The sequence below is a fragment of the Capra hircus genome, chromosome 2, assembly GCF_001704415.2.
Source record: "Capra hircus breed San Clemente chromosome 2, ASM170441v1, whole genome shotgun sequence".
NCBI classification, from domain to species: Eukaryota; Metazoa; Chordata; class Mammalia; order Artiodactyla; family Bovidae; genus Capra; species Capra hircus.
Genome location: NC_030809.1, coordinates 6,901,168 through 6,925,379, shown reverse-complemented (window position 1 = coordinate 6,925,379; position 24,212 = coordinate 6,901,168). Strand labels below are relative to the sequence as shown.

The 24,212-nt window shown below is 43.5% G+C and overlaps 1 protein-coding gene across 1 annotated transcript in view; it reads left to right on the top strand.

Annotated features, from left to right (window-relative positions):
* The window catches only part of CNR2 (cannabinoid receptor 2), a 34,578-nt gene that overhangs the window by 7,407 nt on the left and 2,959 nt on the right, over window positions 1–24,212 (top strand). The window lies entirely within an intron of this gene.

The window sequence follows — 24,212 nt, the reverse complement described above, 5'->3', positions numbered from 1 at the left end:
CCACAGTGATATAGCACAACAGAGTGAACGCAGAAGCAGAGATGAGACTCCAGCTGCTAGGCAGCAAAGAGATCTGCCCCCCAGAATTATTGGCATTAAAAACACATTATCTCTTTTACACGGAACAGGTCGATTAAATATCATTTTTAAGTTGTCAGCTTTAGTTTCTAACCAGTCACTGTTTGAAAGACGTAACCTGTATCAAGAAAAGCCCTTGAGGATCTGGGCAACTTTCGAGATGGTAAAGGGGTGCTGAGCCCACAGCGTTTGAGAACTGTTGCTCGAGTCTTTCTCACTTGAGCTCTTTTGCAACCTGACAAATTCCCTCACCCACTCTCCGCCTCCACCCTGCCCTGCCCCAGCCCACAAGGTTAATTGCACAACTCACAAATTGAAAGGACCAAACGAGAAGGGTTTTGAGATCTTTCCTGGTGCAGATGGACATTCTGAAAAGGGGACTGTTTTGCCTGAGGTTGCTACACAATTTCTATTCAAAATTTGGATTGGAATCCAGACTCCTGTCTCATTAGCCCAGGGCTCTCCCCATAATTGCAGGCTGATGGGTGCTGGCTGCTGCTGCTTCTTTTCTGAAAAATATTTATTTGGCTGCGCAGGGTCTGATCTGTGGCATACAAGATCTTCATCGCAGCATGGAGTCTTGGCCACTGGACCCCCAGGGAAGTCCTTAGGCTGACTTCTTTGCCCTAGCCTGGTTAATAACCCACCAGGCTCCCAGGTACATTCTCAGCTTCCTGTTCACTCATTTCCAAAAATTCTGAATGGAAATAGGATCTTCTCCCTCTGATCTCTTAACATTGACCCACCTCTTGTTCCTGTCTCCCAGGAACCACCCCTCTGTACCCATACAGCCCAAGGGCATAGCAGCCACGGCACTGTCATCCATATTCACTGCCAACTAACAAAGAACTTGAGAAAGAGAGGAGACAGTTACACTATATATACACCTTATAGGTACACGTAAAGCCTGCCATCGGCGGCAGGCGAACTCTGTGCCAGGCATTGTACTAAGCATGATGTTATCTCAGCTAGTTCTCTTGCTTCACCATCACTGAAGAAATATATACTATATGTTATTCCCATTTTACAGATGAGGAAACTGAGGGAAAGAAGTGAATGAAGTAAGTGACTTTATCTGAGGGTGCAAAGCTAATAGTCGGCTGAGCCAGGGCTGGATCTCAGCCTGTCTGGCAGATCTGTTGGGGTGAAGAGATGAGACCGGGCCTTCACCAGGCTGATGGGGACAGGACTAAAATCCAAGCCAGAGAATGCTAGCAATGGAGGCAAGACTGAGTGAAACCGATCAGAAGAGGAAAAAGACAAAAAGAGAAAAGAGATGTAATTTGCCCCTGGGATTAAAGACAAAAGACTCTGCTGTCTGGTGTCACCTGGGCAGGGTCGCGCATTAGATCCTGCCCTTTGTCAACGTGACTTGGTCAGAACACAAAGGCTCAAGTCCTGGCTTGGCTGGCCACTTGCTGTAAATTGGGGGCAAAGGCCTTGCCCTTTCTGAACCTATTTCCTCAGGAATGCCACCTGCCTCATATAATGGCTAGGAGCCCTCCCCTGCTGTGCAAACTGTCAAATAAAATATACTCTGAATGTGGGCCTTATGGGTCCATTCTCTGAAAGGGAAGTTGCTGGAGTGTAAGGTAGTTGAAGGTGGGAGGAGAAGGGGATGACAGAGGATGAGATGGTTAGATGGCATCACCGACTCAATGGACATGAGTTTGAGTAAGCTCCGGGAGTTGGTGATGGACAGGGAGGCCTGGCGTGCTGCAGTCCATGGGGTCATGAAGAGTCGGACATGACTGAGCAACTGAACTGAACTGAACTGAACTGAAGGTAGTTGAAAAGAAGGTATTGAAAAGACTCAACAAAATTGTCCTGTGGGTAGATTTCAGATTAGTTAATTTACTGAGTAATGGTTTGGAAGCTGTAAAGAATGTAAACAATGAGATAGGACCCTGGGTCTTCAGAGGAATGAATAAAAGCACAGATTTCTGAACCCCCAGCCAGTCTCTTAGCATCCTTGGACCCCAATTTCTTCATCTATAAAATTCAGAAAATAAGATCAGGTTTAAATGAGATATCAAAGAGAGGGCAGTACTACAATACAAAGGCCCATCACTGCTATCCTCCAATCTTCTTTTCATAAGGCAATTCAGGGGCCACACAGAGTTAGTGACTTCTCCATAGAACTACCAGTCCCAGAGTCAGCTTCAGTAGCTCAGATGGTAACGAAAATGCCTACAGTGCATAGACCTGAGTTCAATTCCTGGGTCAGGAAGATCCCCTGGAGAAGGGCAAGGCAATCCAGTCCAGTATTCTTGTCTGGAGAATGCCATGGACAGAGGAGCCTGGTGGGCTACATTCCATGGGGTTGCAAAGAGTCAGACACAACTGAGCAACTAACACTTTCACTTTCTTTCACTTTCCGTGCCAGGTTCAATCCCAGAGTATCTGCTTCCTAACTTGGAGTCCTTTTCTTTCTGCTACATCATACTCACACTCTACCTTTCAGTTAGGCAGCCAAGCTATTGCTCATTTTAAATAATTATCTCATCTGGATGTCAAGCATGCAGGTATTACAGGGGAAACATTTTTGCAACTCAGTAATAAACTTGTGAACAGTTTTTAAAAAAAGAATGCAGGTATTAATTTCCCCAGTTACAGATGAAGAAACTGAGGCTCAGAGAGTTTGAGTAACTTGCCCTAAGGTCACACAGCCCATCAGTGGCAGAGCTGGGATTTGAATCCTACAATGATTCATTCCAAAGTCTTGACATTTAACCTTCACTACAGTGGAAAGAGGCCTCAGGCTTCATGTAGCTCAATTCCTCCTGGAAGAGAGGCTGGAGATGATATAGATGGATGAGGAAGGAAGATCCAGGGAGAATAAGTGTCCAGACAGCAGGAAGTAACTCTGCGGACCCGTGGGTGGGGATGATGAATGGCGTGTAGATAGCAGACTCGGGAGAGAACCCTTCAGCCCCACAAGGCAGGCTCATGGGGACTGGGTTTCTTCCACAACCAATAGGCATTTGAGAAAGGAATTGTCGAGGAGAACTCAATAATCTTTTGCCCAATTCTGTAAATTACAAATTCTTTCCTAAAAGGACTGGAGGTGGCCTGTGTTATGAATTAGGGCAGTGGAAATAGAAGCAAAGCACTGGAACCCACAAAAAGGACCAACAAGTAAACGAGGAACCAATCTTGAATGACCCAGCACTGCTGGCCTGTAGTGCATTCAACTCGGAGCTTCCTGGCAGCTGAGGGGAAAGGAAAGAAGCGAGTCTGAAGAAACCCGCTTTTTTTCTAATAGACATTCATTCATTCATTCAGTAAGTTGATTTTAAGATACATAAGAGCCTACTTTTTACCAGGGCCCTGTGCTCAAGGGCTGGAAATCCAGGAGGAATATACTAGAGAAATCAGCTTGGAAAATAACCCCTTTGCAGCTCTTTGTATCTCTCCTCTTAAAAAAAATGTATTTATTTTTGACTGCACTGGGTCTTCATTGCTGCTGACGGGCTTTCTCCGTTTTCGGCGTGTGGGGGCTACTCTCTGATTCCAGTGCAGGGGTTTCTCACCGCGATGGCTTCTCTTGCTGCAGAGTGCAGGCTCAAGAGGGCACAGGCTTTAGTAGTTGCAGCACTCAGGCCTCGGTAGTTGTGGCTTAGTTGTCCCAGGCCATGTGGAATCTTCCCGGACCAGGGATTGAACACAGGTCCCCTGCATTGGCAGGCAGATTTTTAACCACTGGACCCCCAGGGGAGTCCTGGGGTAGTTTCTCTACTCTGCCTCCCATCAACAACCTTCTCCTCTGATTCATATCATTGGAGAAATTATAATTTCCTTCCTCCATATGCCGTCCCACCTCCACGGCCAAATCCATTTTAGGAATGACTATCCTGGTGGTCTGTTTATAAGGTTAAAGAGCCTGGACAGTTACCAACCTTCTAGTTAACTTTCTGCTTTTGACCTGCTGCTTGTGGTTCCCACCTCTTTCCGGAAGCCTGGATCTGTGGGCCCGAAGCACTATGGTGAGAAGCTGACAGTGAGGCTTAGGGCACAGGAAGACTGGGAGCAATGGGCAATGTCTGCTGTGGCTTTGGAACGTGGAGCAGTGGCTTGGGGGCCATCGAATTGCCTTGCTTATGTGGGCTGAGTTCCAGTTCCATCGGGCTGCTTTGCTTAGCTCAGGCCCTTCATGAGAGGATCTCCACCAAGAATCTACTGCAGACTCTTTTTGGTGTAAGGGGGAATAGAACACAAAGATGCTGCCACTCCCTGACCCAGATTCTATTCTCAAAATTAGAAACTCACAGTCCAGGAAGCAATACAAGGAATAGGCACAAATAATGGAAGGTAGGCAGTGATCTCTGCAGTAGGACTCAATGAGTTTCATCCATGCAGACCAATAAGAAGAAACCAGAGAATGCTTCCTGGAGGAGGTGACTTTTGATATAGGACCTGAAAAGATAAATAAGATTTGGGCAAAGGAATATAGCCCACAGTCCAAAACTCCAGAAAAATTTGTTGCAATTGCAACCAAGTGCTACCAAGCACAGAGGGAAGCTAGGAGAAGAAAGGGGTAAGGAAGGCCCCATGACACTCTTCCTATGGCTGGGTATACTGCCAAGAGCCCAGCCAGCTGGGAAGCAATCTATTAGTAATGAATCAGTTATGCAGCTCAAACAAGGTTGGTTTGTCGCCCCCCCCCCCAAAAAAAAGTGTCCCCTAAGGATGAACGGAAAACTTTCTTTTCTCTTTTAAAATTTATTTATTTATTTTTGGCTGCACTTCGTTGCTGCTCGTGGGCTTTCTCTAGTTGCAGCGAGCAGGGGCTACTCTTTGTCACAGGGCTCGGGGTTCTCACTGTGGTGACTTCTCTTGTTGTGGAGCATGGGCTCAGTAGTTGTGGCTCACAGGCTTAGCTGCCCTACAACATGTGAGATCTTCCTGGACTGGGGATTGAACCTGTGTCCCCTGCATCAGCAGGCAGATTCTTAGCCACTGAACCATCAGGGAAGTCCTGAAGAACTTTCTAGATGCCTAAGTTCTCAGACAAAAGTTGAACGAGCCCAGAATCCTGTAAGAATTCTATAAACTAACTCTATTGAGTATTTCCTGCCTTTCATTAGACACGTACTGTAAGCCACTGTACATTTTGTAAATTTCTATTACTTGATTGCACAATGGTGTGGTATGGGTAGTGTTTCTCCTGGTTTACAGGTGAATGAAACAGAGGCTCAGGAAGGTGAAGTAACTTGCCCACAAGGTACAGAGCTGGAATTGAATCTAGGGCTGGTTGAATCCAGAGAGGTCTGGTTGCCAAACCTGTGTGATACTGGGATCCAACATGGTGAGTTTCCCAGAGGAGACCTAAGAAGTGACCCAGCAATCTACTTGCTTTGAAGATGAGAGAAGACCCAGATAGGAAAAAGGACCTGCCCAAAGTCACTCAGTAGCAGAATAGGGACTGGAACCCAGGCCTCCCCATTCCTAGTCAGAGATAAAAAATGATGGTTCCTGGACTTCCCCAGTGGCCAGGGGTTAAGACTCTGCCTTCCAACATGGGGAGTGTAGGCTCGATCCTTGGTCAAGGAACCAAGATCCCACATGTGGTGGAGTGTGGTCTGACATTAAAAAAAAAAAAGATTGCTGTCGGTCTACAATCTCAGCTTCTCACTGCAGGGGTAGCAGCCACCATCAAAAGGCCAGGCCCGGCTCACTCACCTGTGACCCCCAGTGCCTTTGGGCTTTCAGCACAGCAGTACAGAGGAGCCAGCTGTGACTGTGATGTTCTTTCACTTCACACTTTCAGTTCAGGTCAGAAAAACCCCCAGGTGCATCTTTTCTGAGCAGCTTCCTGGCTCTCAAAGCGTTCTTCCCAGACACTGGGCAGGAGTCAGAACTCCAGGTCCTGCAAACCCTCTGCAGAGCGAACATGCTCTCTGGGGAAAGAGAGTCATGTTGTTTGGGGGCTTTAGCATTTTTCTTTGGTGGGAAAAGCACTTGGTTGGTTGTTTCTCTCCCCCCTTCATTTTTTTCTTTTTTCCCCCTTTATTATATTTAATAGAAGGATAATTACAATATTATGTTGGTTTCTACCATACATCAGGTGGTTTCTCTTTTAACATTACATGTGTACAAAGTCAGGTCACAAAATGGTTTGAAAACCAAAACCTAATATTTGTAACACCATTGACACAACTGATTAAAAAAAGAAGAACCCTTTCCTCCTCCTAACAAACACACAGACGTGAAGTCTCTGTACACTTTGAGAGGACTGGTACCCCATCATAGCCTCCCCATGGACATGGTTAAAAAGCCATGGGAGGGCTGGGGATGGGGGAGCGGTGGGGATCGTCAGCCAGTTTGGTTTTCCCAGGGAGAAAGGGACAGGTTTTGTTGCTGTCATTTCACAAACGAGAAGAGGGGCTCAGGAAGTTGAAGGGACTTGCCCAAAGTCACATGACCAGCCATGGCAGAGGTGGAACTGGAACAGCGGCGCGGCGCAGCACCGAGCGTCTCTCTCTGTCTGGGGCTTTCAGACCAGTCTTCGCCCTGGAGGAAGGCTTGTCCAGAAGCCAGAAGCTCTGCCTCCAGAAGAGATTTCTATCTGCTCAGAGGGAAGGCAGACAGGGAACTGGGTTTCCTGTGGCTCTGTGCATCCTGTAGTCGCACGTTTTCTTGTTGGGTCCTCCATCTAGAAGTCTGCACTTCCTGCCCTTACTTACTTTGGACAATAACCGTAGGTTGGTGGCCACGCCAAGCCTGAGTGAGGCACCGATACTGGCCACCACCACCCGAGCATCCCCCTTCTAGGCTGGACTCTGTGTGGGGTAAGCCATTCTTTAATGGGGGCGAGGGGGATGTTTCCTAAGGGAAATAGGGGACGAGAGTTGGAGGGAAATGGGACTGGAGCTGCAGGGGCGCAGGGAGGAAGCACCCAGCAGTGGCAGAATAGGGGTGTGGGAGCTGATAAACGCTTACACCGTGTCTTCACTCATTCAGTCCAGGGCTGAGAACTCGGCTGGCACCATCTCTGCTCTCACTCGGGGGTGGCCTTGGCAACATTCAGCAAAGGGTGTTGGTCTCAGGGAAGCACTCCTCTCCAGCTTTTCCAACTAAGGTCACTTCTACGCGCACCGCACGAGGGTTTTGATTGTGGCCTGGGGGACGCAGACATGCAGTCTAGTTCCCATTTTGGTGCTGATTTGTCAGGTGGCCTTAGAAGATTATATCCCCAGCCTTAGACTGTTTCCTTGATGGTAAGATGATAGAGGTGTATGAAATGAGAGATTTTCTATCTGTTCCTTGGAGCCTGAGGGAATCTGGGCTGCCTGGAAGAGAGGACATAGGTAACATGAATTCAGCTTTTACCTGACTTGTGAATACAGGTTCCTTTGGGGGTAAAAAGCATTCTGCTCTCTAAAAAAAACAAACAAACAAACAAACAAACAAACAAAAAACACCCAAACACTGGATTATAAGAGCTGCCACTCATTAAGCTCTTACAATGCACCAGGCACATTATTCTTAACAACTTCACCAAGCAGATTGAATTATCCCATTTGAATATAGTAATAATAATAAGCCCTTCCATATGTTTTATTAATTTACTTAAATCCTCACAAAAACCCATTTTACAGATGAGAAATGGGAAAACAGAGGCATTAGGACCTTGAATAAGGTCACCGGGCTAGGATTAGAACCTACCCAACGTGCTCCCCTTTCCCTTTACACTCTTACTGTTGTAGGAAAGGGGACCCCTTCCAGGGCCCGAAACCAGGCTCTTGTCTAACACTCAGAAATGAATTGTCCCAGGAGACACATGTGCTGACAAAGCAAGAGATTTTATTGGGAAAGGGCGCCCGGGTGGGGAGCAGGGGGGTAAGGGAGCCCAGGAGAACTGCTCTGCGGTGTGGCTCGCAGTGTCGGGTTTTATGGTGATGGGATTGGTTTCCGGGTGGTCTTTGGCCAATCATTCTAATTCAGAGGGTGGCGCACGCATCGCTCAGCCAAGATGGATGCTAGTGAGAAGGATTCTGGGAAGGGGACGGACATGTAGTCTTTCCTTTCAACATTTCCCAAACTCTTCGGGTTGGTGGTGGCCTGTTAGTTCCGTATTCCTTATCAGGATCTCCTGTCATAAAACAACTCATGCAAATGGTTACTATGGTGCCTGGCCAGGGTGGGCGGTTTCAATCAGTGTGCTTCTCCTAACATTGCTTGGGATCTACTGCATTGGAGACAGCCCCTTTCCATCCAAATGGGTTGCATTCACTAAGAACTTTTTGAGCATCAACCATGTAGCAGGCATTGTGCAAGGCACTGAAGACCCAGAAATAATGAAGGCTCAGTCTCTGACCTTGACAAACTGTGTGTCCTCCTTCAAGTAACATCTCTGAGCCTCCATTATCTGAGCAATAACAATAACCACAGTTCTTCTATCAGAGGTTGTATGGATTATATTAGATGGTAGCTGAGAAAAAATATTTTGTAGAAGTTAAATTGCATAGCATGTTGGTTGGTGCAGTTATTAATTTGGCTGCAGAAAAGACTAATCAGAGCAGGTTATAATATACGCAGAGTAAGTCTGGGAAAGTGGTGTGTGACTATGGTTCGAGGAAGACTTCACAATAAAAGATGAGTTCAGAAGGAAGATGAACTGGGAAAGGAACCCCTGGGGCAAAGGCGGGTAGAAAGCAGAACTAGGACTTCCGTGGAGGGCCAGAGATTAAGACTCCAAAGCACAGGGTGTGGGTTTGGAGCAGAACTATTTGAGGAATGGTTAGGCAAACAGTTGAGTCCAACTGGGGTTGCCAGTGGCAGCTGCAATGGAATACTTCTGACTTTGCTGTCATCAGACAGTACAGCATGTTGGGGTGGGCTAGCACTGTCCCATGAGCCACTTGTCATTTTAAATGTTCTAGTAGCCACAGGAAAAACTAAGTACATAAAAAGAAACAGGCAAAGGAAATGTTTTTATTTAGCCCAATTTATCATCTTGGGTAATTAATATTAAAAAATTACTAATTAGCTATGTTACTTTCTTCCATATGGTCTTTGAAATCTGGTGTGTATTTTACACTCAAAGCACATCTCCATTCAGATTAACCACACTTAGGGTACTGGTGTAGACAGAACTGGACTTGAACCCCAGTTCAATTCAGTTACTCAGTCATGTCCGACTCTTGGCGATGCCATGGACTGCAGTACGCCAGGCTTCCCTGTCCATCACGATCTCCTGGAGTCTGCTCAAACTCATGTTCATTGGGTCTGTGAACCCCAATTCTCACGCTTAAATAACTAGGTCATCCTGAGCAGGTTCCAAGTCAGGAACAGCTCAATAAAGTATAGAGATCTCTTCTATACTTCTTCTAAGTGTTGTTTAAAAATATTTACTAGCCTGCAGTGGGTCTTAGTTTCAGCACACAGGATCTTTCACTGCAGCACGTTTATTTGCCCCTCGGCAGGAATCGAACCTGTGTCCCCTGCATTGCAAGGCAGATTCTTAAGCACTGGGTCACAAGCAAAGTCCCCTATTTTATGTATTAATTCACTAAATCTTTATGATGAGGTTACCAACATTATTGCTTTTTATAAATAAGGAAATTGAGTCCAGGTTGCCCAAAGAGTTTATCATTCCTAAGTCTTCTTCCTCTACAAAGTGAGCATAAGCATACCTACCCTGGAGGTTATTGTGAGCGAAGATATGAAAATGCGGTTAAGGTCTTCCCACTCAGACACACCAGGAAACCACTGCTCGGAAAGCCACAGACATCTCTCGTCCCACCTCCCACCCACTGAGAACCTCTAACAGGACCAGAAGTAGGGTCTCACTGGGGGAACAAAATTTAAATGAGTGCCAAAAAATTATAATAAATCCTGTTTTGAATGTTAAGCAAAATATTTACACTTTATAAAATACTATTGTGTTTCAATGTAGCTGCTTTTCCACTTTTCAATAATAACTACTTTTTAGTGTTTTACTGTTTAATGTTTCGAGATCGAAAAACAGCGAGTAAAGAATACACAAGACACCGACAGAGAGGAGCAAGCTTTTTCTCTTTGCCTTAGGCAAGATGTTGATTTCTAGTCTAGTCTGGAAAAAATCCTGCCCTCCCTCCTACTTCTCTAATTCCTCTGCCATTATCTTCCAGTTCCCTTTATCTGCTTTATAAAACTTCTACATTCTCCTAAGGGACTGGACTTCTGGCTCCACGCTGTGTTGGTAAGACTTACCCCTGTTGATGAGTTTAGTTCTAGTTCATTTTTTACTGCTTTATGTAGTTCTTTGTAGGCATGTACTATAACTTATCTATGCACTTTCCACTTGATGGACTTTTGTGATTGGTGGTGGTTTTTTGCTATTTCAAAAATGCTGAAACTAACACCTTTGAACATTTTCAGGCTCGGAATTGGTGCATTCCAGGGAAGCGGCTGTCTTTGGCTTCATTAGATTTTGGGAAACTGCTCACCACAGTGTTTGCACCAACTCACACCCCCATCACAGCACTGAATTTTCGCCCTCCACACCTCTCCAGTACTCAGCGTTGTCAGATTCATCTTTTGGCTGATCTGATGGTGGTGAAACTGGCCTTTTTGTGGATGCTATTGAGGTTAAACACCGTTTCAGAGGATAATTGACCATTTTCTTTCATGCCTGATATTTTTCTTATTCGGAGGCTCTCTTCTTTATCTTGAGGAATCTTACGTGAGGTCTGTCTGTTTTATGATGTTCTCAAAGAACTAGTTTCGGTCTTTGTCAGGGCATCTTATTTTCAGTTGTTTTACCGTGTCATCAGTTTCTGCTCTTATTATTTCTGCCTTCCGCCTTCTCTGTATTTTTGCTGTTGATCTTTGTCTAATTTCATGAGTTGGATGTTTAGCTTGTCAACTAAAAAAGAGATGTACAACTTGAGAGTTGCAAGTCAAGTTTTATTTGTGGGGAAATGCGGATTGCAGTCCAGGAGGCAGCATCTCAGATAGCTCTGAGAATCTGCTCCAAAGCAGCAGTGGGGGAAAGTCAATATATAAGGTTTCGTTGAAGGGGCGGTTGAATACCATGAAGTACTCATTCTACAAAAGGTTTTTTGTTAATCATGAGGATCTGATGTCACTGTGAGGGAATTTAGTGCTTCTCTGGATAAGAGATGTAAGGATGGAGATCATAAAACCCATTCCTGAAAACATCCAACTATCTAAAGACCTGTCCCACCAGATTCCTTGGAGCACAGAGTGCCTCACTCCACCCTGAACTCCTCAGGAGGTGTTGAATGTCAACAGCTGCAGCAGTACAATCTCCATAGAGGAGGATAGCCAATGGCTTTGTTGTTCACTCGTTGGCAGTGCCTTTGGTAAGTGCCAATTTGTAGCTCACCCCTTGTGGTCATAAATCCGACCATACTTTGGGGGCCACTTCATGACCATTTTGTCCTGCATTGCTGTACAGCTCAAGATGTACAGCTTGAGAGTGGCGAGTTGTTTTATTGGGGGCAAAATGAGGACCCAGCCTGGGAGGCAGCATCTCAGATAGCTCTGAGAGACTGCTCCAAAGCAGCAGTGGGGGGAAAGTCAATATTATAAAGTTTCGGTGAAGGAGCACTCATTTTACAAAAGGGTGTTTGTTAGTCTTGAGGATCTGATGTCACCGTGAAGGGATTTAGTGCTTCTCTAGATATGAGGAGATGCAAGGATTGATAAAATTAAGACCTGTCCCACCAGATTCCCTGGAGGACAGAGGGCCTCACTCCACCCTGAGCTCCCTCAGGGGTTGGTGAAGGTCAACAGCTGCAGCAGCATGGGGCTCAATCTCCACAGAAGCAGGTGGAAAATGCCTTTGTTGTTCATTCATTGGCAATGCTCTTGGTAAGTGACAATTTGCGGTTGACCTGGCCCCCTTGTGGTCATAAGTCTGACCATACTTTGGGGGACATTTCATGACCATTTCGTCCCGTGTTGCTAGGAAGGCTCGTTCCCAGTTCTGAAGAAGGTGTTTGTTGATAAGACACTCAATGTGCTGTTACTGGATTAGGTCTCAATAGTCAGAGATCTGTGGACACCTGTCTTCTAGTTTCCTCTCATTGCATCTTTTCACACCTAGAGTTACACTATTACAATCATTGATCATATATCGAGCTATACATTGATCAACCGCTTCAAGTCTAGTCATCATTTTTGTTGGAGCCTTAGTCATACACTTGGTAATTCAAGAAATAATAATCTTATGAAACAACCAAAATACAAATGGTATAGTTAAAAACAAATACTTCCCTAGTGTCTCGGACGGTAAAGCGTCTGTCTACAATGCGGGAGACTTGGGTTCGATCCCTGGGTCGGGAAGATCCCCTGGAGAAGGAAGTGGCAACCCACTCCAGTACTGTTGCCAGGAGAATCCCATGGACAGAGGAGCCTGGTAGGCTACAGTCCATGAGGTAGCAAAGAGTCAGACATGACTGAGCGACTTCACTTCATAGTTAAAAACATTAGTGGAATTAAAAGTAAATATTTTAGCCATGAGCCTCCCACACCAAACCAGTTTTTTGTTTTTTGTTTAAGATTGTCAAGACTAGGGAATGGGTCTTTTAAAGCAGAAATCTGATTTTTCATTTGGGTCATCAAATGTGTTACATTAAAGGATTTATCAGGTATGAAAATACAGCATTCACTTTGAATTATAGCACAGACATCTCCCTGAGATGCTGTAAGACCTTGAAGTTGTGTAGCACTTCCTTTCTCACCATATAGATCTCAGAATTCAATAGGCTAATAGCCCAATTACTATCATTTAAAGCTTATGAAAGTTGTTAAGGCTTAGATATGATCAATTACATCCTCCAACCCCATTGAACACACACACACATAAAAGCTGTTAAATGGTCATACTAGAATACAGATCTTTGACCCACTGGGATCATATCAATAATAGATTGTCTGGGGTTACCTCTAATTTGTTAACAAGTATGACCTTAAATTCATAGGAATCCCAGGCTACACCTTCATATCCATCCCTGTAGATGTCAAGGCCATAAATTAGTGCCACAAATCCACTGAGTTCCATAACAATCACTCTCTTTAAGGGTAATAACAGGCATAGTTCATAAAGCACCCAGCCTTGTCTCATAATTACCAGGTTGATCATTTTTAGTATGATTTAACCGTTCCCAACATAGAGAAGCCTTAAACTTAAATGACCATAGCCTGTGTTAACCATGTACATCCTCCCCATAATTGTGGGAGTTTTCCTTTTAATGGATGAGAAGTTAATTTTTTATTGAGACTTAGCTCATCACTTGATTGAGTTCAAATGACCCTAAGAGAAAACTTAAATCTATGGCCAGCATCAAAGCAGGTATTATTAATTGGCCAGGTGAGAGGATCCCATCTAGTAATATAATGAACAGATAGAACAGGACTGAACACTCATCTAAAATAAATTTCCTAGGGGGTATCCAATCAGAGCCCTGGAGAACAGAAATCCACCAAGGTAACCCAGAAGTACTAGGCACAGGTAACTGGCCACAAACCAACAATTGGATTGAGTTTTAAACTAGCATAGAATCATGTCCATGATAAATATTTGATTGATAGGCATAAGTCCAAGGAATCAAGAAAACATTATAAATGATCACACAAGTCAGATCAGCATCTTGGGCAAGCTGTCTGCTTCTGATGTCATCTTCTTCTCATCCTAGGATAGTGTAGTTTCCTCTGTTTGAGCATCGTTTTAAGGTGAGTTTGAGGTAGGCCTCTCTATACACCAGTCCAGCTCAGGGGCCTTTGGAAGTGGGAGTTAACCTGATTCAATTTCCCTTCAATTTCACTGGGCATGAGCTAGTTAAGAGTACCATGGAGTTGAAAGGTCCTTCCATCTAGGTTGGAGAGAGTTCCTTAAATTATGTCTTCTTCCAGTCTTGGTTGCAGGTTATGTGCGAGGCAACTGATCTTCATCCAAAGACAGATTACTGAGATAAACTTCAAAAACAGCCCGAGTGTCCCTCAATAATTCAATTTAATTTTACATTAATATACCCTAACAGCAAAGACCTATCCAGGAAATGAGTCTTAGTAGATACAGAGCTGGGATTTAACATTCATTGAAACATCTCTTTCTCCCTAAATAAAGAAAGTGAAGTCGCTCAGTCATGTCCGACTCTTTGTGATCCCATGGACTGTAGCCCCCCAGGCTCCTCTGTCCATGGAATTTTTCAGGCAAGAGTACTGGAGTGGGTTGCCATTTCCTTCTCCAGGGGATCTTCCCAACCCAGGGATCAAACCTGGGTCTCCCGCATTGCAGGCAGACGCTTTACCATCTGAGCCACCATGGAAGCCCCTTCTCCCTAAAATCACAGTCATTTTTACCAAATATAACCTAATTAAGACCTGTTTGTAATATAGGTCTGGTCTCAATAAACTAGGCATGATTTACATAACCAAAATTGATCATAGATTTTTTTGCTTTGCTGAGACTTATAGTCTCAGATTGAACTTTTAAAATAAAATCTTTCAGAGCTAGGAAAGTCACGCCAAAGACTTATCACAGATTTTGCCTAACAGATCTAAATAAATTCCTCCCTTCTCAGTTCAGTTCAGTTCAGTCGCTCAGTCGTGTCTGACTCTTTGTGACCCCATGAATCGCAGCACACCAGGCCTCCCTGTCCATCACCAACTCCCGGAGTTCACCCAAATTCATGTCCATCGAGTTGGTGATGCCATCCAGCCATCTCATCCTCTGTCGTCCCCTTCTCCTCCTGCCCCCAATCCCTCCCAGCATCAGAGTCTTTTCCAGTGACTCAACTCTTCGCATGAGGTGGCCAAAGGATTGGAGTTTCAGCTTCAGCATCAGTCCTTCCAATGAACACCCAGGACTGATCTCCTTTAGAATGGACTGGTTGGATCTCCTTGCAGTCCAAGGCACTCTCAAGAGTCTTCTCCAACACCACAGTTCAAAAGCATCAATTCTTCGGCGCTCAGCCTTCTTCACAGTCCAACTCTCACATCCATACATGACCACTGGAAAAACCATAGCCTTGACTAGACGGACTTTAGTCAGCAAAGTAATGTCTCTGCTTTTAAATATGCTATCTAGGTTGGTCATAACCTTCCTTCCAAGGAGTAAGCGTCTTTTAATTTCATGGCTGAAGTCACCATCTGCAGTGATTTTGGAGCCCCCAAAAATAAAGTCTGACACTGTTTCCACTGTTTCCCCATCTATTTCCCATGAAGTGATGGGACCGGATGCCATGATCTTCGTTTTCTGAATGTTGAGCTTTAAGCCAGCTTTTTCACTCTCCTCTTTCACTTTCATCAAGAGGCTTTTTAGTTCTTCTTCACTTTCTGCCGTAAGGGTGGTGTCATGAGATTTCTGCACCTGTTATTGAGATAACCTTCCTAACTTATCTGATAAAGTTACTGGAAACTAAGAGATTCCAATCTCTGGAGGGTTCAGATAGAGAGAAAAGATAAATGTTTCAATTTGTTTATAAAATATAATTTTACCAAACTACTGCCATAATTAGTTTGAGGGAAAGGTGTTTTTTTTTTTCTTACTCCTGGAAAACACAGATTCAAATCAGTAATTTTTCAGAGAGAAACTATACAAGTTATAAGCATATTCACCAGTTCATTCAGTCCTTTTTTTAACCTTTGTGAAGTCTCCAGGTTTTCTAATAGAATCCTTACTCAGTTCAGAAACTGGCATTTATTCAAAAGTCCTTTTTATAAATCTTCTTGAAGAGGCAAAACTTGGTTAATGCTATGACAATATTGAGATAGTAACTAGAATTCTGCCTGAAAACATTTTACCCAAACATATCAGAATTTTAGGAACTCCATACAGTTTCTAGGATGTCTGTATTAGTAACATTTACCATACAGTATAGGACTTCCCTGGTGGCTTAAACCGAGACTTATTACTTACTGGACAATATTCCCCATGTAATTCTGTATACAGAATGAGCCAAATTAGTGTAATATCTCTCTTTGGGGTGTTTCAGGGGCCCTCTGAAGAATCCAGAAGTTAGCTAGAAGTCTTCTTCATTAGAAGGATTTAGGAAGTTTTGTCAACAAATATCAAAAAGGTTTAGAACTCAGTCAGATAGGATTATATGTCATTGTGAAACAATAGCTATTCACTTGGTGAAAGTAACAATAAAAGATTTTAGAACAGATCATTTAAGAGATAAAGAAAACTTGGTCCTGACTATGTACAAAACTTTCTTCATGGTTCGCTTTTCACAAACCTCATCGCTTTCTGTACCCATGACTATGTTCTTCCTAAAGAGCCACCTGTAAAGCAGACTTACTTCCTTTTCCCTTCACAAAACGCAGTTCCATTCCTCATACCTTCTTTACCGAAAACATACTTCCTACTTCCCTTAAGCAACCAAGAACTGACTTTTATTTTAGCATTTTATAGACTGATAAGCATAAATACCAGTGATAATTTCTAAAACTTTTGCTTTCTTAAAGAGAACATTTTAGGATGGCCCCAAATATTGTTCATTTTTAATCCCAGAAATCTTTAGTTTCTCTGTAAAAGGAAGTTAGTATTCAGCAGTAAATGTTTCAAAATCTTATTTTATTTGGAAATGACTTAGCTATTCGATACACTTCCAACACTTAATTTAGCACAATCCTTAGAAGTTCAAGTTAAGAATAATTATTCTTTAGGAATGTCTGTCTAAAATAGTCTCTCCAAATAAATAAATAAATAAATAAAATAGTCTCTCCAGATTGGGGTAACACTTTTTAGAAGTTTCTTCACTCAAGGTAATTTCCTTGCTGACAAACTTGTAACAGATATAATAATAGTTAACTTATATTAAACCTAGGTACAATGAAAATATTCTGCTTAATTCCCAAACTCAGTTATGAATACTAGTTGTTTTTTTTAAAAAAGGGTTGGAGTAAGATTTTAAAAGGCTTTGTCCCCCCCCCCCTTTTTTTTTCTTTTGGTTTCAGGAATTAGAGATGGTCTAAAGTGATCCAGAGAGCTCTGGTCTAAAGGTATGAAAGAAAGTGAAGTTGCTCAATTGTGTCTGACTCTTTGTGACCCCATGGACTGTAGTCTACCAGGCTCCTCCCTCCATGGGATTCTCCAGGCAAGAGTACTGGAGTGGGCTGCCATTTCCTTCTCTAGGGGATCTTCCCAACCCAGGGATCAAACCCGGGTCTCCCCCATTCCAGGCGGAATTATTTCCTCAGGGCAAGAATTCTTAAAAAGATAATATTTTCCTTCAAGCTTTCTCTGGAGTCTAAAGAATATTGTGACCACATTGTCAAAAATAATATTTTTCTCTGATCATAGTTTTATACCCAGAATTTAGACCAGATAGTGCTCAAGTTGGTCCTTATAACAAGGGCAGATTGGTCCCAGCAGGGATTGTCCCTCTAGGGAAGTGAGGGTCTTAGTTTGATCAGCCCCAGGCTGTTAATTACAGAAGGAAGTCCTAGACATAAGGGAACTTTAGTCCATTTTCCTATCCTATTGTCAATAAAAATCTAATATTTTAGGCCATTTTTCTTGTCATAGCTATAGACTGACCAGTCAAAAAAAAAATCTGTTTTTCCAAGGGGTTCCCAGGTGGAGTGTGGAACCTTAAAATGAGCAATTCCCATATTAGCTCGAGAAGTATTTACCAGATGTCTGCACACTCAAACCAAACCAAACCAGAACTTCACCAGCCAGTAGTCACACTCTGAAACAAAAGGCAAAGAGATGCCCAGAAATCAAAAGCCAAATGGCGTAAATGCCAAACGTGACTTCCCAGTTCCACTAGACCTGCGACCTGGCAGAATCAGTACTAGCAGCCTTTTTCAGTTCTGATACAGTTTCAAGCAATTTCTTGTTGGTTTCCTGTGAAGAAGTTACTCTATCATTTCCTCTTTTAGAAGCTTCTAGATACCAGTCAAAGTAAGCACAGCAGGCCTTTTCTGATTGTGCATGCAAAAATATCAATTTTGAAATATCAAAAGAACCCCTATTTGGCCCTTCTAGGTTGAGATCTCTTTTGGTATAATTTCTTCAGTTAACTAGGTACTTGCAAGTAGGAGCTGCATAGGTATTACACATGAATCTGGCTGGAGTGTTAGCAGAGGCTGGCCTTCTGACACTCCTTTGTTTCTATTTTTGAGAGATTCTGTTTCCCATTTTAAGCTGAATTTGTCAGGGATAAAAATCACTAGTGAACTTGTGTAGTGGGCCCATCTGCTGCTTGTGAGCTTAATTCCTCCAGGAGTCAGCCCAGAGCCTTTCAGCTCTTACGTGTCTCAGATTCTGCCTCCAGCAATCTAGGATCACCGTGGCTGCTCAGGTGGCTGAACAGCCAATTCTTATGTGCGACCCCCAGGTGAACAAGTATTTTAATTAATGAGTGGGCTTCCCTATGGGACCGCTGCACGGTATGAGGACTAGGCCTCCACCACTCCCATAAATTCCTCAGTTAGCTGAGAAAACCGAAACCAACCGGAAGGAGTCTTGCCCCTTTTCTTTGGGGCAAAGCTCTCATATATTCTCCTCACTTTTATCCTGACAAATTCGAATTGAGGAAGTGTCAGTCAGCCTCTTACACTTAGCTAAGACCATTCAGTCCCCTACAACGGAGCAACCTCAGCATCTTTCAGCTGAGCCTCGGGTATTCCTTAATTTTTTTCCTCAGTCGAGTCCCCCTACCCAGTACCTTTTCACTGGGTGGGTAATTCCCTGGCATCTTTCAGCCAGCCCCCCACCCAGTATCTTTTGCCTGGGTGGGGATTTCTCAGTATCTTTCAACCAAGCCCCACTCAGTGTCTGGATCATGAGTGGGTATGCCCCGGATGTTTCACCTGGGCCCCTGGCCAGTAACTTTCCTACTGGGAGTGGGCAGGTAACCTCCTCCACTGCCAAGTAAAACTCGGCATCTCAACCAACGCAGGAGATTCGAGAACTAGGAGAGACTTACCCAAATTCGTCTGCACTCCCCAAGAATGGGCACAAGGGGCCGCTGCTGGTACCAAAGCTCCGGTTCCTCGTGGAGTGCCCTTGAAGGAAGGAAGTCTACTCTGGGTCCCTTCGTGGTCGCAATAACTGTTGACTAAAAAAGATGTACAACTTGAGAGTGGCGAGTTCAGTTTTATTGGGGACAAAATGAGGACTGCAGCCCCAGAGGCAGCATCTCAGATAGCTCTGAGAGACTCCTCCAAAGTGGCAGTGGGGGGAAGTCAACATATAAGATTCTGGAAAAGGTGGAGTTCAATACCACAAAGCACTCATTTTACAAAAGGTTTTTTGTTAGTTATAAGAATCTGATGTCACCAGGAAGGGATTTAGTGCTTCTCTAGATATGAGGAGATGCAAGGATTGAGATCACAAAATTCCTAAAAACATCCAACTATCTAAAGACCTGTCCCACCAGATTCCCTGGAGCACAGAGGGCCTCACTCCACCCTGAACTCCCTCAGGGGTTATTGAAGGTCAACAGCTATAGCAGCAGGGGTTCAATCTCCTGTAGAAGCAGATGGCAAACGCCTTTGTTGTTCATTCATTGGCAATGCTCTTGGTAAGTGCCGATTTTTAGTTGCCAGGATGATGCCTGATTTTTTTTAAGTTTATTGGACCATTTTAAAAGTCTTTATTGAATTTGTTACAATGTTGCTTCTACTGTTTATGTCTGGCCTTTTGGCCCATGAAGCTTGTGGGCTCTTAGCTTCCCAACAAGGGATCAAACCTGCACCCCTTCATTGGAAGGTGAAGTCTTAACCTCTGAACCACCAGTGAAGTCCTGACGCCTGATTTTTAAAAGTCTAAATTAGATCATTTCTGTTTGTTACTGTTCAGTCACTCAGGTGCCCACCTCTTTGCGACCTCATGGACTGCAGCACTCTAGGCTTCTCTGTCATTTGACATCCCCTGAAGCTTGCTCAAATTCATGTCCATTGAGTCAGTGATGCCATTCAACCATCTCGTCCTCTGTTGTCCACTTCTCCTCCCGCCTTCAATCTTTCCCAGCATGAGGGTCTTTTCCAATGAGTCGGCTCTTTGCATCAGGTGGCCAAAGTATTGGAGTTTCAGCTTCAGTTCCAGTCCTTATGATGAATATTCAGAACTGATTTCCTTTAGGATTGACTGGTTGGATCTCCTTGCAGTCCAACGGACTCTCAAGAGTCTTCTCCAGCCCCACAGTTCAATACCGTTACTCACTTCCTAAATAAAGCTTCAGCTCTATTCCTCTCTATCGGCTTGTGTTACTGTCATTCACAATTTTACTTGCATTCTGTTTTCATCCCCTCCAAATCAGTCTCAGTCACTATTATTATTATATTATTATTGCTTAATACAGACATTTGTTTTTATTTACTCATACATTTATTCACTTATTTGTTCACAGTTCCTTTTGCCTTTCTGTCCTTCCCTCTATGGAGAATTTCCTTCTTCTGATGGCATCTCCTTTAGACTTCCTTCAGTGAAGGTCTGTTAGTGAACAATTCTATTTGTATTATTTTGAGACAGAGGATGAGATGGCTGGATGGCATCACTGACTCGATGAACGTGAGTCTGAGTGAACTCCGGGAGTTGGTGATGGACAGGGAGGCCTGGCGTGCTGCGATTCATGGGGTCGCAAAGAGTCGGACACGACTGAGCGACTGAACTGAACTGAACTGAACTGAGTGACAGCTAGCTTTTTGCCATCTGTCTTCTGGCTATTATTATTGCTCTTGGCCAATCTGCTTTTAAATTTCATTGTGATTCCTTTGCAGGTATTGTGCTTTTTTTATCTGATTGTTTTTAATTTTTCCTCTTTGTCTTTGGCATTCTGAAGTTTTATTACAATATATGTGAATATGGAATTCATTTGTTTTAAAAATTCTGCTCAACACATGACTATATATAAAGTGGATAAACAAGGTCCTACTGTATAGCACAGGGAACTATATTCGATCTCCTGTAACACCCTATAATGGAAAAGAAACTGAAAAGGCATATATATATAAATACAATGTTATGTTTATAAAAGACTCTTGACTTTTATTTATTTATTTTCTGGAGAAGGGCATGGCAACCCAGTCCAGAATTCTTACCAGGAGAATTCCATGGACAGAGGAACCTGGCAGGCTACCATCCATGGGGTCACAAAGAATCAGGACAGGACTGAGCAACTAGCACTTATTTTTTTCTTTTTTCCTTGTATAGCATAGGTAGCTATATTCAATATCCTATGATAACCTATAATGGAAAAGAATCTGGAAAAAAATATATATATATATACTGAATCACGTTGTTGTACACCTGGAACTAACACAACATTTTAAATCAACTACAGGTAAAAAAAAAACCCAAACCTGCTCGAAGTTCACTGTGATTTCTGAATCTGAGGAATCACATCCAGGAGAATTCTGGGCAATTCTCCACTAGCATCTCTTTGAATGTGACCTCCCCAATGCCCATCACCAATTTCTATTCTTCTCTTCTGAAACTCCAGTTGGATATATTTTAAACCTTTTCTTCCTGTCTCTTAACCATTTTTCCATCTTTCCCATCTATCTCCTTGTGCAGCCTTTTGAGAAGTTTCCCCAGATCCACTTTCTAGATCAGAGCTTTTTAGCTGGCTAGTCTCTTCTGTAACCAAGATTGCCAGGAGAAATATCAATAACCTCAGATATGCAGGTGACACCACCCTTATGGCAGAAAGTGAAGAGGAACTAAAAAGCCTCTTGATGAAAGTGAAAGATGAGAGTGAAACAGTTGGCTTAAAGCTCAACATTCAGAAAATGAAGATCATGGCATTCGGTCCCATCACTTCATGGGAAATAGATGGGGAAACAGTGGAAAGAGTATCAGACTTTATTTTTTTGGGCTCCAAAATCACTGCAGATGGTGATTGCAGCCATGAAATTAAAAGACACTTACTCCTTGGGAGGAAAGTTATGACCAACCTAGATAGCATATTCAAAAGCAGAGACATTTTTTTGCCAACAAAGGTCCATCTAGTCAAGGCTATGGTTTCTCCTGTGGTCATGTATGGATGTGAGAGTTGGACTGAAGAAAGCTGAGCACTGCAGAATTGATGCTTTTGAACTGTGGTGTTGGAGAAGACTCTTGAGAGTCCCTTGACTGCAAGGAGATCCAACCAGTCCATTCTAAAGGAGATCAGCCCTGGGTGTTCTTTGGAAGGAATGATGCTAAAGCTGAAACTCCAGTACTTTGGCCACCTCATGAGAAGAGTTGACTCATTGGAAAAGACTCTGATGCTGGGAGGGATTGGGGGCAGGAGGAGAAGGGGACGACAGAGGATGAGATGGCTGGATGGCATCACTGACTCGATGGACATGAGTTTGAGTGAACTCCGGGAGTTGGTGATGGACAGGGAGGCCTGGTGTGCTGCAATTCATGGGGTTGCAAAGAGTCGGACACAACTGAGCAACTGAACTGAACTGAACTGAGTCTCTTCTGCTCTTTCACCTCCTCTTAAGGCTTTCCATTTTCAATGACTTCATTTTTCACATCCAGAAATTCTACTTGATTCTTCTTCAAATCTGCCTAGCCTCTCACTAAGTAATCATGGTTTTGATTCCTTATTGTTTAACCATATTAAACATATTCCGATTTCCCTGGCAGTCCAGTGGTTAAGATTCCATGCTTCCAGTGCAGGAGGCATGGGTTCAACCCGTGGTCCAAGAACTAAGATCTCGTGCTGCAAGAAAAAGAAGCAGCTTATATACATATTCTATAACATAAACCCAAGAATTATGTGAAGTTCTTGGAAGTCTAATTCTACTGTATGACATTTCTGCTAACTCTTCTTCCTATTTACTTGTGCATTTTATAATTCTGCATCATGACCTCAAATTCCCTGGGCCTTTATATGTGGAAATCTTATGTGACCTGGATAAGAGAGTATATCTCTCTAGAAAAATTCAGTTTGCTTTCTAATAATGTCCCTTACAATATTCGGGTGCCCTGTTTGTTTTTCTCAATACTTAGGACATACTTATACTAAAGATGATTCATTATCTGACATTCAAATTTATCTGGACTCCTATATTTTATCTGGCATTTCTACTTGTGTGAAACCCAAGTTTTGTCTAACCATCCCTAAAAAGTTGTTAAACATTCAGCATCTTACCAGAACTGGCAAACAAAACACAAGTGCAAAAAGCCCTGCACCCTATCACTCTGGAGTCCATTTTTTCTTGGTTTTGCTTGCCTTTCAGTGTTTTACTGTAGCTTTCTTTGTTTCTTTTTGGCTCTCTGGGTCCTCACTGCTCTGCAGGCTTTCCTCTAGTTGTGGAGCATGGGGCCACGCTCCAGTTCCAGCGCATGGGCTTTCCGTTGCGGTGGCTTCTGTTGCAGAGCGTGGGCTCCAGGGCGTGCAGGCTTCAGCAGCTGTCGCTCGCAGGCTCTAGAGCCCAGGCTCCAGCTGTGGCCCATGGGCTTAGCTGCTCCCCAGCACGTGGGATCTTCCCAGACCAGGGATTGAGTCCGCGTCTCCGGCATTGGCAGGTGGGTTCTTCACCACTGAGCCACCCGGGAAGCCCTCCTTTCAGTTTCCGACCCTTCAGTTCTGTCCAGTTCAGTCGCTCAGTCGTGTCTGATTCTTTGCGACCCCATGTCCATACTTTCAAAATGAAGTCTTTAGCGTAGTTTTTCGCGTGAACCCCAAAAGCTTGCAAGTCACTTTTATTTCTTATTTTACTTTATTGAGGTATAATTCACATGTGACATAATACTATTTCCAGGTGTACAACATAATGATTTGATATTTGTACGTATTGGGAAATGATCACCGGAATAAGTCATTGAAAAGTGAAAGTGAAGTCGCTCAGTCATGTCCGACTCCTTGCGACCCCATGGACTGTATGTAGCCCACCAGGCTCCTCCATCCATGGAATTTTCTAGGCAAGAGGACTGGAGTGGGTTACCACTTCCTTGTTATTACACGGTTGCAATTTTTTTCTTATGATGAGGAATTTCAAGATCTATTCTCTTAGCAACTTTCAAATATAGTATTAGTAACTATCCCCAAGACTTTTTTATAATTGAAAGCTTGTACCTTTGACTCCCTTCAGGCATTTCATCCATACCACCCTCCTACCAATCCCTCCTTCTGGCAACCACCAAGCTAGTGTCTGTATCTTTGAATTAGTTTGGGGTTTTTTTAGTTCCACATATAGGTGAGATCATATCGTTTGCAGGTCACTTT